An 18140-nucleotide genomic window follows, 5' to 3' on the forward strand; every position below is an offset into this window, starting at 1 on the left:
AATGTAAGCTATGCTAACATTAACAACTAGACTATCCTGCTATTTCTTCTCAGGTTTCAACAACAGTGTCAGGGTTGACGTACAGGGCATTAAATTCAAGAAAACAATGATGTTTAGAACAAGACAGCATCTAAGCGACTATGAGTCCAGCCTCCCAGGAAAAGCAGCAATGTCTTTCACAAAGTTCCCACACAGACCCAGGCAGCCTCCAGGGGGTCCCCAGAACAACAAAAATGAGTGACAATGATGATAATAAACACTTATTTTGCATCTATCATGTGCCAGGCACTGTGCTGTGTATCCTGAGCACCAGCTGTGAGCCAGCATCATTCTGAAAACTTTCTATACACTACTATTCAACCTTGGAAATGCCTTTAGGAGGTAGAGTCTATTATCACTCGTATTTTATAGATGAATAAAAGGAGACAGAAAGGTGTTGAATCACTTTCTTGGAGTCACACGGCTAAACATGGAAGAGCTGGGGGACTGAAGTAAACAGACCAGCCCTGGAGCTTCCCTCCCCTCTCTCCCTTTTAAAGATTTATTTATTTATTTGAAAGGCAGGGTGGGTTAAAGAGAAAGGGAGAGAGAGAGAGAGAGAGACAGAGAGAGAGAGATCCTCTATCTACTAGTTTACTCTCCAAACTGCTGCATGCAACAGTAGGGGCAACAGGCCAAATCTGAGAGCCAGTAACTCCATCTGGATCTCCCATGTGGGTGACGGGTCCAAGCACCTTGGCCATCATCTGCCGCCTTTCCAGGTACATTAGCAGGAAGCGTAGGTGCCAACTGGCACTCCCACCTGGAATTCTGCACTCAAGCAGTAGCCCAATACCTGTACCACAATGCCACACCCTGTGATTTTTACATTTTTCTTTGAGATTTATTTTTTTTTGAAAGCCAGAGTTATATATAGAGAAAAAGAAGCAGAGAGAGACCTTCCATCTACCGGTTCACTCCCCAGATGGCTGCAATTGCCAGGGCTGAGCCAGGCCAAAGTCAGGAGCTTCATCTGGGTCTCCCACATGGGTGCAGGGGCCCAAGCACTTGGGCCATCTTCCGCTGCTTTCCCAGGGTATTAGTAAGGAGCTGCATCAGAAGTGGAGCAGCCAAGACTTGAACCAGTGCCCATGTGAGATTCTGGTGTTGCAGGCTGCAGCTTAACCCACTATCCCACAACACTGACCCAAATGCCAACCCCCCTTAATTCTAGGCTACCAACAGAGGCAGGGGAGAGAGACAGGGTGAAGAGTTGGAGTCCATTTCAACTCCAGTTAATAGGAATATCAGTTTTCTGAACAAAACCTGCCTATTAAGTCTTCATGGTGCACACTAGCCCTACACAGAAAAATAAATATCCTGTTTAGCAGTCCTTCATATCAGAGCCTGGAAAATGATGCATTGTGGGCCAAATCCTGCCATCATCAGTTTTTTTATAGAGGCTATGGGCTAGGAATTAATCTTAAATTTTTAAACAGTTGGGGGAAAATCAAAAGAAGAATAATACTCTTGACACATGAAGATCATAGGAGATGTAAATCTCAGTGTACATAAAAGGATGTTTTATTGGAACATAATCACACTTCATTTACATATTGTCTATGGCTGCTTTCCTTTTACTACAAGGTCAGAATTAAATAATTGCAATAAAGACTACATGGCTCAACAAACCTTAAGATACTTCTTAACTGTGAATTGCAGGAAATACTTGCTGACCCTTGCACAAAAATTGTTCTCATGTCCTTTCCTAAATGTCTCTTTGTTTATGGTCAAATATCTCAAGTCCATCTCTTCTTCCTTCCTAAAAGCTCTTCTCTGGCCTGCCTTTAGCACCACACGTTCTCTCTCATAAAATAGTTCTCAGTGTTTTCATGAAGTGGGGTACTACTCAGCAGTAAAAAGGGACAAACTACAAAAGAGACACACAACAACCCAGCAAATCACCACAACATGACATCAAGTGAAAAAGCCTTACCCAACTTATTCTTACCATGATCTTGATGGATATGAAATTCTAAAACAGATAAGAGGACTCCATGGTTAAAAAATATAAAAAGCATGATTGACTTTGAGAAAATGGGACATGACTTGTTTGGGATGGGCATGAGGGAATGCTCTCAGACAATGGGAACATTCTTGGCCTTGACAGTTGTTTGGGTCACATAGTTGGACACGATTGCCAAGAATTCAGCAAAATGTTCACATACTGTTTGTACATTACATGATAGCTGGTGCAAGAAAACATGTAAATAAATACTGAAGTCTGGTTAATGATCTGCATGCCAAAGTGTGTACGGGTGCAGTGCAGCAGTATGTGCAACATATTTTGAAATGCATCAGAAAATCAATGGCCAGATGACTGGATAGAAAGATGGGTCAATGGTCAAAAATGTGATAAGCAGGGGATATAAAATGTTGTTTGATGAAAGTGAGCAATGGGTACATGCACATTCATTGTCTAATTCTTTTAGTTCTTATGTTCAAAATTCAAAAAAAAAATTTTAAATTCAGAATAAGATATTCATAATAAAATGGGAAAGAGGGGAATCAATGTAATGCCCATTATGAAATCAACTCCTCCAAACGCGGCACACAGTGACATCATCATTTCCCTTCCCTTGGCCATTTTCATGGGAGCTTTATCTTACCTTAGTGCACATTATTGGACCCTGCAGTATCCTACCTTACACTGACCCAAAGAGCCTCCTTTTAAAAAGGTTATTTATGTGAAAGGCAGAGTTACAGAGAGAGAAGAGAGACAGACAGAGAGAATCTTCTATCCATTGATTCACTCCCCAAATGACTGCAACAACCAGGGCTGGGCCAGGTTGAAGACAGGAACTGAGAGCTTCTTTAGGGTCTCCCATGTGGGTTGCAGTGGCCCAGGGACTTGGGCCATCTTCTGATGCTTTCCTAGGCCATTAGCAGGGAGATGAATTGGAAGTGGAGCAACTGGGACTCGAACTGGCACATGTATGGGATGCTGGGGCTGCAGGCCAGCAGCCCAACTCACTGTACCACAGTGCTGCAGTTCCTGCCACCCTCACTCCCACAAAGAAGCTTCTTGCTCTGTCAGGACTAGTGCTAGGAATGTATTGTGTGACTCCACGGAGGAGTCCATCTTTTATTTTTTTGTTCATTTTACAATAAAATATTGCATAAAATGAAAAGCGCAGAAATATCCCCAATGAGATACTGCCGCTTAGCCCTCTATGGAAAGCCATAGAGATTCCATCAGTGAGTTTACAATCTTGCTCATGAAAGTCTAGAAAAAAGAATGTGGGTTGATCACAAGTGGATTCCTGGCCTTTGCAATCTTACCAGTAGATTGTCATGTATTTCTCTTATTCGGGTTCACTATCATTTCGCAAACAATATGCTTGCCACTGTCACAAACATCAGATGAGTGTGTGTATGTGATAAAAGAAAATGGAAAAAGTCCTCAAAACACTTAGCATAATCTCTGGATTAACTGTTTCCTTACCTCTGCAGTATATAATCTGCAGGCTGACTCGGTTGCCTTCATGCAATGCCAATATTATTAGTAGCAATAACACAAGCATGCTTCAACTATTTGTAGGTCAATTACCTGAAAAGTTCCAATTTCTGATGGAAACTCCAAGCCAAGGGAGTAAGCAAGAAAAAGCCCGAGAGCAGTCAAAGCAGCAGCCAAAAAGGGCCAGCTTTGTGTGACAGCACTTGGAGCCACTGTTTGAGACCCAGCATCCCAGATCAGAGTGCCAATTAGAGTCCTGGCTGCTCCACTTCCACCACAGCTTCTTATTAACGTGCCTGGTAAGGCAGCACATGTTGGTCCAAGTGCTGGCACCCCTGCCATTCACATGGGAGAGCCAGATGGAGTTACTGGCTCCTGGCTTCCACCTGGTCCAGACCTGCCTGTTGTGGCCATTTGAGGAGTGAACCAGCAGAGGGAAAATCTCTGTCTGTCTGTCTGTCTCTCTCTCGTTATCACTCTTTCAATAAATACATAAATCTATTTTAAAAAGACAGCTGCAGAAGTATTAGTGTCAAGCTTGTTTGTTGATGAGAGAATCTCCACAGTCAAAACTCATAGTCCTACAACTCGTACTTTGGCAAAATGGTGACAAGCCTGGATTTCCACAACACACCCTGAAAGAGGCTGTGTGTACATGGTCATGGTGGAAACAGCAAGAGCCATGAGAATTAGTAGCCACCGTTCAGAGCTCAAAATCTAAGAGAGTTTGGGAAGATGGAATGTAGAAGCAAAGAAAGCTCACTCATGTTCATGCTACCAAATCTGTATTTTATGAACTATCATCCTAGAGTTATAGCTTCACAGAATATTAAAAATGTTCCTTAAAATAAGAGGAGGATCTATTAGCAGGTAAGTTTATGAAACATTGGCCCAGCAGGTTGTCCTTGAACATTTCAGTTGTGGTCCTACAGTGGTCTTTCTACTTTTTACTTGCTGAACACTTCATTTAGTGGAGCATTAAGCCTTTGGCTATAAAGTAAATTAAAAACAAGTTATCAGAAAAATTGAGAGAACAAAAGATCATTACATTATTAGAGGGCTCTCCAGGAACTACCTTAAATCTGTTCTCTTTATTTTAATAAAATATAAGTAAAAAATTATGGTCCTAGCAAGTTCTAAGCATTGATTTTTTGTTTTTCCTTTTTCCATTGTGCTTGTCTTCTGAGTTGGCTAAAACACCTGCACACTGTTTCCTTTCTTTGCTGTAATGATGTCCATCAGTCAGCCTCCATCTTCTCCCCCAGTTTTCTTTGGACAGGTGTTTCCTCCCATGCCTCAAACTTTATCTTCCCTTGTTTTGTGCAAATTCCAGGCAACATTTCTAGCTGATACGGATGACTTCCAAATCACCCACATGCTCACTTTCTCTCCCACTTCCGCCAGTTTTCACTTCCTGCTTCCTTCCGCCGTCTCTTTCCTCCCCACCCTGTGTGCCAAGTGTCCTTTGCCTGGGCTCCACCTGGAAGTCCTTCCTGCACTTCCTCTTCCTCTCACAGCTCTGCAGTTTTTGCTGCTCTTGTTCATTCTCCTCCAGCACATTGGCTTCAGATCTTGAATCCCAATCACTCTTCCCCTACCACATCTCACATTTATGCCAGGAGCCGCCTGAGAATCTCTCTTCTCTTCTCATCCGTACAGTGCCAGCCACTTGACCTGCAGCACCCACATACCCTGACAGAGCCCAGCAGTCTGCACGGGGTAAGGAATGTTGCTACATTTCCCTTCCCTGGGCACCCCCAGTGTCTGGAGCTACAGGGCTCTTGACCGAGGATGTCCTCCACCTTCTCAGCCTCTGGCTTCAACCCAGCAGAGCTGTGTTCAGCCTTCAATCCTGTCTCTAATTCACTTGTCTCAGTTGCTCAGTTTCTCTGAACCTTTGTGTTCTTGACTTGGCCTGAGGTTGAGGGCAGGCAATGAGGCCATGTTTGTGCAGGTTGTTCATCACTTCTGAGGTGCGATAGTGTCTGTCTTTCACTTGATCTTTGTTCATATTGAAGACCTGGGAGGAGCACTCCCCGCTCTTCCCTGTTCTTAATTTTTCCTGGTTCCAATGAGCACCCACCCCATTCCCATTGTGATCAGAAAACAGGCTCAGTAGCTGTGAGACTGCTAGCAAAGTGTTTACACGTGCGTCTCCAGTCTCCAACAATCTGGTAGAAAACCTGGCTCTGTCGTTTAGGAGGTGTAGGATATCGCAAAAGTCCATTAACCTTCATGTCCTCAGTCTTCCGTTCTTCAACACGGAGATGACAGAGGCATGGCCACTATCAGAAGGCGGCTACAATGACAGCAGGAGAGTCAGGAAGCGTCTGCCTTTGTGCTTGCCCTGCCTCTCTGCCCCTGCCTCCTTGGCCTGCTTGTGCTCCTCCAATCCCCATCTCTTCTGGTGGTCCCACTCCTCCCATAATTCCCGTGCAGTGCAAGCTGCTGCTCCCCACCCACCCAGGGAAATCTCTGGGGGAAAAGTTCAGACTTTGAAGCCTCCGAAGACCTGCCCCTCCTTCAGCTGCTGTCTCCGTGGCTCCTCCCGCCTCCTGTAGATTCCTCGCTGGCAAACTCCCCATGTTTTCACTGTCTTCCTGATTACAGAGCCTGTCAAAGTGGAGGATAATTTACTGATATATTAATTTGTGTTTTTATCTCAGTGTTTGCCGGCTCTCAGCTCTACAAAGGAAGCCAGGCCTTTCTATGCCCCTGCCTCAGGGGAGGTTTGTTTTAAGAGGCCAAAGCCAAGACACCTGGCTTTTGTTTCCTCAAAGCCCACACTCTGGGAGGAGATAATGCCAACAGGGAGGAAGAGGAGAGAAGTTCGGGGCTTTTGAGAGTAGGGAGAGAGAAGGAGGTTTGGAAGGTGGGATGAGGGTGAAGGCCAGAGCTCCAAGCCAGTAGCAGGGCCTGGCATTATAATCCGTGACAGCCTCTGGGAAGTGGCAGGGACTCCAAGAGGGTGGTGGTGGCTATCGGACGAGAGTGGACCTCCAGAATCTTGGCCCAGACTCAGCAAAGTTCTATCCAACGCTCCCAGCACCCAAGAAGAGCACAGGAGCAGGAAAGCTCAGGCCGGCTGGGACAGCAGCAAGCAGAGGAGACAGGGACAGTCCAGCTGCAAGTCAGCATCGCACATCTGTGGACTGCTCAGAATGTGCCAAGCCCCATTCCAAGACCTTACGAGACAACCCTGGACTCCTAGGGACACAGAAGAGGAAACCAAAATAGCTTGTCCATGATCACACACCTAGGATGCAGCGAAGCCAGCTAGAAGTATTGACAAAGCCATGAATTTATTGCAAAATATTAAGTATAAAATCCTGTATGGGTCAAAACCGGCATCACCAAAACTGTAAACGCAGTGCACTTTGAGTGCCCCTGGAAGGCAGACCACAGCAGGCCTAGATTCTTCTAGCGGTGACCAGCTCTGCCACAGCTGCCGCCCAACTGTATCCTGAGGATGGAAATGCTATCCTCCTCCACATGACACAGAGCGGAGTGCGCTCACACTATCAGCAATCCAGCAGAGAGCCTGCAGTGCCATTTCTTCTTGGCAATAATCCAGCTTCCTAATGTTGCCAGTGAACTTCACTCAACGTGGCTCAGTCTTACTTTTCTCACCTGTGAAATGGGGTTAAAGGAATCATGTACTACAGCAGTCAGAATCAATGAGGATTGTGCAAGAATTAGGAGCTACGGTCGCAGGGTCTACAGTGGCAGTCACACTGCATATCTCTGTGACCCAGATGCTGTGCCGGGAGCTGAGTCCTTGCAACAGGGCCTCCATGGTCTAGTTGGAGGAGAGACTTGAGCTTTCAGTGCAATGTGTGAGTGCTGCAAATGGAACAAGCCCAGTATCCTATGTGGCCCAGAGCAAGGGCTCTATCCATGTGCAGGGTGGGAATGAGAGCAGGTTTCCTGCAGAAGTTAATGGCCCGAGTCTTTACAAACAACAGTAACCTCTGCCTGCCCCACTCCCACTTCACCCTTCAGGAGTGGATCCTGGGCCTAAGCACACTCCAAACACTGCCACAGCAGTTACTGTGGGAGTTCTGTGCCACGCGTAACTTGCATCATCCTGGGCCATGCACCAAGCCAGCAGTGATGATGCCAAGAGCGCTTGGGGCTGCCGGCACATTCCATAAACCCAAACTCCCAGCACTTCTTGGAATAAGGCATGCAAAGGAAATTTTCCATGTGTCAAGTAAGTGCATTGACCATGTGACATAAAAAGGAAATGTAAATGTGGGAGTCTGACGGGCAAAGTTCAGAAACCTCTGGTTTTGATACCCAGATAGAGATCTGCAAGTTATTATGAGCACTTGATTTCCAAAATCCAGAGGTGGTGAAGAAACGCCTGCCTGGCACATCAGAGAGAGAGAGAAAAAGAAGAAAAAAAAAACACTTCACTGAGTAGTAGTCCTGGGAAAATACTTAATTTCCAGAGCAAAAGGTACACATGCAATGGGCTCGAGTAGCAACCAACTATTCTACTTCACTCTAATTTCAACCCCCACCCCAACAGAAGTGCAGCGTTCAGAGAATGATCTGTATTTTGACTGCTCTCCCTGCAAATGCACTGGACGAGGAGGTTGCAACACTAACCTTGACTTTGAATTGCTTTTCAGTGCAGCTTTGTGCCAAGTTAGCATAAAATCCCGATGCCCATTTCCCTGGAAAGTGTGTGTTTTGTTGCCAGCAGGAGTGCGTCTACTTCTTCACTCTAAGGTACAAGGGGATCTACCTAAGTTAGAACAGCCCACGTCTAGCCCACAGCTTTGTTGATTATTGAATTCCCTGGGAAAGACAAGCTGAATTTTCCTTGAGCCTAGAAAACCTCTTTAGGATTTATATGCATGAAGAACAGCAGAGACACTGAGGCAGGCTTGAAGGAAACACATCACATGCAGCCCCAGCAAATCCCGTAGCCACATCCACCAGAGCCCAGCAAACATCCAGGCTCCAAAGCGCTTATCTCCTGCCCAGCCCCCAGCCCACCCCTCAAAGATTAGGAATACAATCGCTTGTGACAGATTGCTCCTGAGTCTTCCGCCTTAAATTCTATATGATAAATTCAACATGAAGTGACAGTCACAGCAAGTGTTCAGAGCTCTATCTAAAAAAACTAATTTTACTGAAGTTAGAACTCAATGAACGAGAAAATGTGAATGCACACCTAGGGCATACCTCAAAACTTTAATCTCTGTGAAAGCCATAATGGTTATTTATGGCTGGAATGATATTAACATTTTAAACTATTTCACTAAAGAAGCGCTGCGAGACTTTAAAATTGTATTGTTATGCAAAGACAATAATATTTCAATGGGTCCTTTCCCGTGTGGGTATGTTAATGGGGCAAGAAAAAGAAAAACAGCTGCTTTCGTTGGCCGCTCAGCAGCCTTGGCAAGACTGTCCTGGGGTTAATTTCTAAGAAAGAGCTCTTCTTCCTTTTTTATTATTTGAGGGTGAAAAAAAATGTCTTGGGCTGCTATTGTCTGTTTAAATTAGGCAAATGCAATTTAGAAGAGTCAAATACACACAGGCTCCAATGATGGGTAAAATTAAGGTCACTGGTTGCAGCCCTAATCCAGCTGCATTGCTTAATCTCGGCTTTAGCCATTACAATTGTGGGATGAAAATATCTTGCTAGTGTTGGAGTTAATGTAGACTGACTGAGTAACCAGAGATAAATCCTATAGGCTTGCTTTAGTGTACAAGCACTGAACACTGATATATGGAAGAGGAAAACTGGTCTATTCCCCAGGACTAGGTCAGAGTCCTTTCCTTGTCCCCCCCCTCCCAACCTAAGCCTGGAAGTTAAAGAACTTTTTTCTTGCCAATTGTGGGATTTTTTTTTCTTACCCCACAGGGATCCTTGGATTTGCCATTTGTGTACACCTCTTGCTCATTCCACAAAGGAAACTTCTGTGTATTAATCTCTGTGAACAATAGCACCGTGCCACCTTCTCGTTTGCATAAAGGATATACTTGTGTTACTTGATATTATTTTACTTTCTTAACCAACTGTTTCAGGCACTCAGAAGATATGAAGAGAACATTTAGCAAAAAAAAAATAAATAAATAAATAAAAAAGGTTGACATTTACAGCCAGGAGCTGGGTACGCGATTGCAAAGGTCATCAATGAGTAAACAGATATTAATGGTTAGCCGGATAACTGGTACATAAACAGGTCACATTAATAATTAACACCAGGAAATACTAGCACTTTCAGCCAACCTCAGGAAGGTGGGTGCCCACAGAGGAGATATCCCCCACCCCCGGAAGAGGACAAGGAAGTCCAGTAGTACTTTCTGGGTGCTAGAAAGTAGAAACCTGGTTTTTCCATTTTCGCATGTCACATGTCCCCACCAAAAATTTTTAAAAATCGGTTTCACAATGGTCAGGATAACAGGTCTGTGGGATAATGGAGTAAAAACTTTCAGTAACCTTTCCCTTGATAAATTATACTCAGCCTAACACTGCAGTTTCCTTGTTTTCCTTCCAGAGCCATGTGCAAAGTTGCTCCAGAAATTTATTTTATCACTGACCTACAGTCTCTCTAAAAGTATCAGTTATTATGTGTGCCTGAGATGAAGGGGTTGCATTCTGCACATGCTACTGGCATTCACCCCAGCTTTCTAATTGGGAAAAGTCAAACTTAGATCTGTAGACAGGAAGACATATGAAGGGAGATCAGGCAGGGAACTCCTGTGAGTGAGGTGAGGCCCATGGACCCTGCAGAGCTGGGCACTGATTGCGCCTGAGCCACCCAGATCATTACCCTGCAAACCCAGAATATCACATCCTTTGATTTTTTTAAGTCAAATTTCTTGATTTCAGGACTTTTAAATCCTCACAACTCATTCAAAGTTTGCTCAGTTCAAACAGTATGCATCCAATACCAATGACATCAGGCCAGTGTAAATCTCTTATTTAAATCTAAAACTATAATAAAGAAGCAAAGAAAAAAAAAATCCCTGAAAATTTATTAAGGAAGAGGAATGTTTGAGTATATATTTAAATTTTATTATGCAGTTTCTCTCCTCCATTAAAACAGAGTTCTGATAGGAATGTTTTTAAAGGAAAACTAATAAAATAAGACAATAGGCTTAATAGAGAGCTGGAACACCTAAAACTTATCCTCAGAATGATGTGAAGAAAACTCCAATGAGCTACTTTTGCACATGGGGCCTAATGGTTTACAGATGAGTGAGCAGCACTACTTTCAAATATATTGTGAGGAAACTGATTTTTTAAATAAATGTGTAGTTTGACTATCAAGCCCACAGGAGATATTGTGATGTGCCCAACCTGAAAATCAAATTATTTAAGGTTGGTTATACTAATAACAGCCTCTAACCAGCTGCTAAGGTGGACTATAAATCTAGACTAGCCAAAGGCAGCAGATGAGACGAGGTAAAGAGGGGATAGAAAGAAACAAGACACAAGCCTTGGTTACCAGCTACATGCGGGTAGGCTTTGATGGGCATGTGCTGCACAGGGGCACAGGGATGGCATCAGAGACTGCCGCTGAGCGAGGCCAGGGGTCTGCCAGCCTCATCATATGGTCCTCTCCCCACATCTCCCCAGCCACATCCCACCACACTGTTTCTTCCCACTATGGACCACTATGGACCATGCTTCTCAGCTGCCCGCACCACCCTTAGCCCACGTTCTTCTCCACGCCACCCTCACGCTGGACACAGGAGGTCTTCATCGGTCCTGTAAAATTCCCCTAAGTTCAAGTGTCGGCACCTCAGTCCCCTCCACGTAACCAGGAGCCCCTCGCAGCCTCTGGGATTGCCCCTCTGCACTGCAGACCTGGGTGCACACGTCATCACTGGACAACAAATTCCTCCGCAAAGGCAGAGGTCATGAGTTTCATCTTTGAACCCTATCCCCTAGCCTAGGCCTGAGTCTGCTTCCTGCATTGTGCTGTAACAGAATTCCTGAGAATGGGTAATTTATAAAGAAAAGACGTTTATTTTGGCTCGGGGAGCTGGAGCCTAGGGAGTCTGAGATTGGCAGCATCTGGTGAGGGCCAAATGCTGCTTCGACTCACGGCAGAGGAGCAGAGAAGTACACGTGGAAGACAGAAAGGGCTGATAGGCAGCTCGCTCCAGTGAGGACACTATGAATCCACTCATGACCCTCCAAACACTGCTGCGCTGGGGACCAGGCTCCAACAGGGGTCAGGCGGGGTGAGGGACAAACTACTCAAAACATAACACATGTGCTTGGGAAACAGCACCCTAGTGTTGAACAAAAGCATAAATGCGTGAGATGAATGGGTCTCCAGACTCTAATGCTTAGAAAAGAGAATTGAAAAGTAAAATATTAACAAGGGGATCTGTTCAGCTTTATTTTCCTGGTTTAAAATCTTTGCACATATTCACGGCAATACTTTTGTGATAGCAAGTTTTATTTTGATGAATATTAGTAGTAGTAGTAATAAAATATCCAGTGATTGAATTCTTTAGTTCTTGCTTTAGGCTCAGGGATTGGTTGAGGAAACTACATAAAATGATATACAAGAGTACTTCAAAAAGTTCATGGAAAAATAGAAGTAAAACATAAGTTTTATTTTGATGCAAAAAAATTTGAGATCCATGCATACTCTTTCCAATGTATATACTTTCTGTGTACCTTTCCTTTTTTTGATAGAGATGTATGTACATTTATTTACTTATTATTTATTTATTTGAGAGACAAAGAACAGATACAACTGACAGACAAAAAGAGAGCTTCCATCCACTCCCCTTACGCCCACAAAGGCTGGACCTGCACTGGGGCGAGATACAAACCCTGGTACTCTGTTGTGGGATGCAAGTGTCCCAAAAAGCATCTTAACCCGTGGACCAAACACCTGCCCTGCTGTGAACTTGATGAGATTAACCACCCGATCAGTGGTGAAGCCCCACTTCAATCTGGAGTGAAGGGTCAGCCCTGAGCATGGCCTTCCCCACTCTCTGCTTCTACTGAAATCCCCTGTCTGCTGCTTTGACACAATTTGTGTAGCAACACGGACTTGGCACTCTCTCAGGATCCCCAGAGCTCACACAGGTTTCTACACCTTCTCCACCACATAGAAAGTACTTGCTCAATTTTATAACGCCACAATGGATGCCTCAAACATCACGGCAATTTCTTTCATTCAAATCTTACAAAGGGCCATTAGACAAGACATAATATGAAAGGAAAAAAGGAGAAATAGAAATCACTACTGGGCTACTATTTAGCAGGCACTCCAGACACCTGGTTTTGTTCGCCTCATAGGTTACTTAGGATAACCCTATGAAATGGCCAACATTGCTCTTATTTTGCATGGAAAGAACAAGTCTCATGAGTTGGGTATGAACCCAGCACACCATACCAAGATCCTGCACTCCAGGACTTAGCTATCTAGAACATCAGATGGCGCAGTATCAGTGACCGAGAGAAGTGAACAAAAACTCGGGCAGCATCTGTCAAAGCCCCAGGCTCCAGGGGAAGAGACTGAGGTTCCAAGGGAGGGGCATGGCCAAGGCCAGAGACAGTGAAAAAGTACATTAGTCAGGGTTGGCTCACTTGGTTAATCCTCCACCTGCGGCGCTAGCATCGCATATGGGCGCCGGTTCTAGTCCTGGTTGCTCCTCTTCCAGTCCAGCTCTCTGCTGTGGCCCAGGAGGGCAGTGGAGGACGGCCCAGGTTCTCGGACACCTGCACCCACATGGAAGACTAGGAAGAAGCATCTGGCTCCTGACCATTTTGGGGGTGAACCAACGGAAGGAAGACCTTTCTCTCTGTCTCTCTCTCTCACTGTCTATAACTCTACCTGTCAAAAAGAAAAAAAAAGTACATTAGTCAAAGAGACACATAATCATAAGAAGGCTGTTGCTATTCATATCAGCAAAAATATAGCTCAATCAAGGTGTCCATCAAAGGATGAACAGATCAAGAATATGCACGTGTGTGTTTTGTATGTGTATGCATGCAATAGAATACTATTTTTAAGCAGTGCAAAAGAGTGAACTCCTGCCATTCACAGCAAAATGGATGGAAATGTAGAGAACAATATGGTAAGTAATAAGTCAGGCACAGAAAGACAAACACCGCCTACCACATTATTTCACTGGTGTGTGCTCTTAAAAAGTTGATCTTAAAGAAGCAGAGGAGCTGGCACTATGGCATAGTAGGTGAAGCCGCCACCTGCAGTGCCGGCATCCAATATGGACGCTGGTTCGAGTCCTGGCTACTCCACTTCCTATCTAGCTCCCTGCCTGGAAAAGCAGTAGAAGATAGCTCAAGCCCTTGGGCCCCTGCATCTGTGGGGTAAACCTGGAAGAAGCTCCTGGCTCCTGGCTTTGGATTGACCCAGCTCCAGCCGTTGCAGCCATTTGGGAGTGAAACAGTGAATGGAAGACCCCTCTCTCCCTCTCTCTCTCTCTCTCTCTCTCTCTCTCTCTCTGTAACTCTGCCTCTCAAATAAAGAAATAAATCTTTTTAAAAAGAAGAAGAAAAAGTAGAGAATTGGGGCTGGTGCTGTGGCATAGCATCCCATATGGGCTACGGTTCAAGACCTGGCTGTTCCACTTCAAATTCAGCTCCCTGCTAATGCACTCGAGAAAGCAGTGGAAGATGCCCAAGTGCTCGGGGCCCTGCACCCACGTGGGAGACCTGGAAGAAGCTCCTGGCTCCTGGCTTTGGCCTGGCCCAGCCCCAGCCATTGTGGCCATTTAGGAAATGAACCAGCAGATGGAAGATACATCTCTCTCTCTCTCTCTCTCTCTCTCTCTCTCTCTCTCTTTCTGTGTGTGTGTGTGTAATGATACATTTCAAATAAATTTTTAACAAAATAATTCATTTTTTAAAAAAGTAAAGAATACAATAGTAGTTACTAAAAGCTGGGAAGAGTGAGGCAGAGAAAGGGATGGAGGGAAGATGGTTAACAGGAGAAGCACTGGGTAGGAGGAATAAGTATTGGTTGACAACAAGTAATTGTATATTTCAAAATAACTAGTAGAGAGGATTTGTTTATTCCCAAAGCAAAAAAATAAATATTTGAGATGATGTATATGTCAGTTGCCCTAATCTGACCATTACACATCCTATGCATATATTGAAATGTCATCTTGTACTTCAGAAATAGATATGATTACTAGGTATCAATTGAAATAATTTTTATATATTTCTAAAAAGCATGTCTCATAATTACAAGGTGTTTAATATAGACTATTTTCATTTAATTTTCAAGTATATTTTACAGTTTTTTTTAAATTTTACTTTGTTTCAGCTAATATAACTTTATAGAATTGAGAGATACTTTCAGTTCACACAGAATTATACCACACGTAACTAAGCAAAGTTTCCCTTTCCTCCCAAAACAGCAGTGGCTGCTCTTTCAGACAATAGGCCGAGACTGCTGATGGGAACCCTAGCAGAGAGAGCCTAACTTGACAGAGGAAGGCCTCGCGAACAGTACTCAAAACAATAATTAAATTCTAGAAAACGGCAAAGGCATTTGCCTTTTTAAAAATCAAATGGAAAATAAAATAAAACAAACCCTCTGTGAACATCGCTCTGGTCATCCTTAAGAGCTTTCCCAAATTTCAAACGGATCAGTTATTAGCGATTCTTAATGCATGAGGTCGTCATTTAAGAATAAATCTTCGGTAATTCAAAACAAGGACTCTTCAGTAAATAGTTGAAATTCAGGGGGGAGTTGGAGTCATCTGGTCTCCATTAGGATGATAAAACAGTTCACGGAAACCCTTTCCAATCGGCTTTGTTACCGCCAAGCGTCTGTGCATTTCACTCCATCACCAGCCATTTGACACAACATAAAAAGCTTCAAAAGCCACGTTAGGCCTCTTAATCAAAAACTAATTGTAATAGATATTGGGGAGTGTTAACACGGTGACCGCTAGGTTGTAGCTGTGGTATAGAGGCGGCAGTGAACATTAAACACAACCCTGGGCTGATAGGGCTTATCTCAATTTTAGAGCTAAGTGCTAAGTACTGCAGGCCAGTATCTCTTTGCTGTTGCTTTGTTCCACTTTTGGAGTTAATTGCCCCATAAGGCTTCATCTTCCTAATGAAATTTATAACGATGTCAGGGAACTTGGAAGATACTGCTGCAGTTCGGGAGACTTTACAGAAAGCAGAAACATAAACATGAGGGGAAACGAAAACACATCCTTGAGCCCAACACATCTGCAGCCTGGGCAGGGGAGGTGCAGGACTCCCCAGGCACACGGGAGGCATCTGCAGCACATTAACTCTTTCAAGCCTGTAACCAAATACTCACGCAGTGCACGCTAATGGGAAGGTAACCACTCGTATCACCGGGTCAGTGGAAGGCATTTGATAAATACCCAATAAATACAAGGTAGGACGTCCAGCCAGCAAGGCCTGGAGTCTTTGTTGTCTGTGCCTAACCTGGTGTCTGAACAATCAGTGATGGAACAAGTGATCTTACTGGAGCACACCAGTTCAGGGTCTTCAGAGAGCTCTCGTGTTTGGTCTGCACAGCCCGGGGCTTTGTTCATGACTGATCCTGGTCTCCAGCCAGCACTTGGTGGCTCCATTGCCGTCTCTGAGCTTCAGATGCCTGGAGAGATGCCCTTCGTCCACTCAGCCTTCTACGTCCAGCTAAGGAGGAAGCCAAGAGTTAACAACTACAGGTGGTTTTAGATCTGGAACGAAAACTTAGAAGAAAAACTTATGAAATCGGATAAATTCTGAGGTTTAGTTAATAGTATAAATCTTAATTCTTCTGTAACTCTAAAGATATTTCAAAGCAAAAAGTTTTTGAAAATAACTAATTTACTTTTAAAATGATATTATTTTATTTTGCCAAGTTAGCATTAACATAATTCTAAGTGAAAACAAAGTATCATTTTTCAACTAACTAGTTGAAAATTAGAGCAAAGGTAACATAATTTATTTTTCTACTTTATGTTCTTGTGTTTTATACTGTGTTTTACTAACCTCATTTATTTGAAAGGCAGAGTGACAGAGAGACATAAAGAGAGAGAGATCTTCCATCTTCCCGTTCATGACCCAGATGCCTGCAACAGCCAGGGCTGGGCCAGGCCAAAACCAGGAGCCTGGAGCTCCATCCAGCTCTCCCATGTGAGTGGCAGGGACTCAAGTATTTGAGCCATCATTTGCTGCCTCCCATGCATATTAGCAGGCAGCTGGATTGGAAGTGAGGGAGCTGAGACTCAAAACAGACACTCTGATACAGGATGGGGGTGTTCCAAGTGGAGGAGGTTTACCTACTAGGCCACAATGCCTGCCATCATATTATGTTTTTGTATTCTGGTTAGGTGGAGTTGTTTTCTTTTTTTTTTTTTTAAGATTTGTTTATTTATTTGAAAGGTAGAGTTACAGAGAGGCAGACAGAGAGAGAGAAGTCTTCCATCCACTGTTTCAGTCCCACAGATGGCTGCAATAGCTAGAGATGAGCTGATCTGAAGCCAGGAGCCTGGAGCCTCTTCTGGGTCTTCCACATGGGTCAGAAGCCCAAGGACTTGAGTCATCTTCCACTGCTTTCCCAGGCACAGTAGCAGGGAGCTGGGTCAGAAGTGGAGCAGCTGGGAATTGAACTGGCACGCATATGGATGTCAGCACTGCAGGGGATGGCTTTACCTGCTACACCACAGTGCCAGCCCCATGGAGTTGTTTTCTAATTAATGCATAAAAGAAGCAAAATCTTTATACCATTATTTTCCTGTTTGTAAAGTTATTAATATTAAAAATAAATTAAGGGGTGGCCGTTTGGCCAGGCAGTTAAGACACCTACATCCCAAATCAGAGTACTTGGGTTTGATACTCAGCTACCCGATAATGAAAATGCTAAGAGACAGCAGTGCTGGCTCAAGTAGTTTGGTACCTGTCCCCCATGTGGGAAACATGGGTGCAACTCCAGGCTCCATGTATCTTCTCAGACCACGGAGGAATAAAACTAGCAATCAATAACATGAACAATAGAAATTTCACAATTACATGGAAGCTAAACAACATGCTACTGAACGAACAGTGGATCATTGAAGAAATTAAAAAGGAAATTAAAAATTTTCTTGAAATGAATGAAAATGAAAACACAAAACGTAAGAACCTGTGGGATACAGTAAAAGCATTATTAAGAGGGAGCTTCATAGCAATAAGTGCTTACATTACAAAAATAGATCTCAAATAAGCAATCTAATTATGCCTCTCAAGGACTTAGAAAAACAAGAACAAATCCCCGATTTTATAGAAGGCAAGAAATAGTAAGAATCAGCCCAGAATAAACAAAATTGAAACTCAAAAAAATCAACAAAATGAAAAGCAATTTTATGAGAGGATAAACAGACAAACCTTTATCCAGACTAACAAAGAAAATAGAGAAAAAATTCAAATGAACAAAACTAAAGATTACAATGGAAGACATTACAACTGATACCATAGAAATACAAACGATCAGAGGGAACTACTGTGAACAAATATATGATAACAAATTGGAAAATCTCCAAGAAATGGATAAACTCCTAGATGTATATAACCTACCATGATTAAATGAAGATGTTGAGAATCTAAAAAGACCCATTACAAGCAATAAGATTGAAGCAATAGTTAAGTCTCCCATGAAAGAAAAGTTCAGGAACCGAT

The 18140-nt window shown here is 43.6% G+C and overlaps 1 long non-coding RNA gene across 20 annotated transcripts in view; it reads right to left on the reverse strand.

Moving 5' to 3' along the window:
- The window catches only part of LOC103352191 (uncharacterized), a 185912-nt gene that overhangs the window by 32625 nt on the left and 135147 nt on the right, over positions 1 to 18140 (reverse strand). For 9 of the 20 annotated variants that reach the window (XR_016218688.1, XR_016218690.1, XR_016218683.1 and 6 more), the window contains one exon: positions 14709 to 16136. This is a non-coding gene — a long non-coding RNA (uncharacterized LOC103352191). Of the gene's footprint in view, positions 1 to 11907; positions 13321 to 14329; positions 16137 to 18140 lie in introns of those variants that run through there. The other 11 variants (XR_016218693.1, XR_011380427.2, XR_016218691.1 and 8 more) reach the window with 4 other exon arrangements.

The sequence above is a fragment of the Oryctolagus cuniculus genome, chromosome 12 (assembly GCF_051225735.1).
Source record: "Oryctolagus cuniculus isolate XC-2025 breed Fujian yellow rabbit chromosome 12, ASM5122573v1, whole genome shotgun sequence".
Taxonomy (NCBI): Eukaryota; Metazoa; Chordata; class Mammalia; order Lagomorpha; family Leporidae; genus Oryctolagus; species Oryctolagus cuniculus.